Below are 705 nucleotides of genomic sequence, written 5' to 3' on the forward strand. Positions count from 1 at the left end.
CGCTGGCCCGCTCAGTGGGGGCCGGTGTCCGAGAAGCTCTGGCCTTGTTCTGCGGCTCGGGCGTCTCTAACCTGTGTGCCAGCGTCGCACCCGCGGGTGTTCGCTTCACACACGCACAGCTCAGCGGCTGTGCGAACCTCCGGGGCTCAGGTCCCGCGGAGAGATGGGCCAGCGGAGGCCTTGACCACGTCAGCAGCGTTCCCGCTCCCAGCCCGCGGCTCCGGCTCAGGGGAGGCGCCGCTGGGGGAGGCTGCCCTTGCTCGTGCGGTGACTTGAGCAAGACCAGAGGTAAGTGGCACAAGAACCACGGCCAGGGCGACACCGGACTGGGCACCGGAGGAAACTAGCAACCGGCCCCGTCAGAGAGCAGCCGGGCCCGCAACTCGTGGTCGGTGAAGAAAATCCACGTTCATGGGAAACATGTCAGGCCCACAGTAAGCACTCAGAACATACATGCATTTTCCGACTGCTTGAACCCCATTTCGGTTTTATTTTATTTTTATTTGTTTATTTTTAAATATATTTTATTGACATTTTTACAGAGAGGAAGGGAGAGGAATAGAGAGTTAGAAACATCGATGAGAGAGAAACATTGATCAGCTGCCTCCTGCACACTCCCCATCAGGGTTGTGTCACAACCAAGGTACATGCCCTTGACCGGAATCGAACCTGGGCCCCTTCAGTCTGCAGGCTGCATTCAAGTTT

This window comes from Myotis davidii, unplaced genomic scaffold (genome assembly GCF_000327345.1).
Source record: "Myotis davidii unplaced genomic scaffold, ASM32734v1 scaffold592, whole genome shotgun sequence".
Lineage (NCBI taxonomy): Eukaryota > Metazoa > Chordata > Mammalia > Chiroptera > Vespertilionidae > Myotis > Myotis davidii.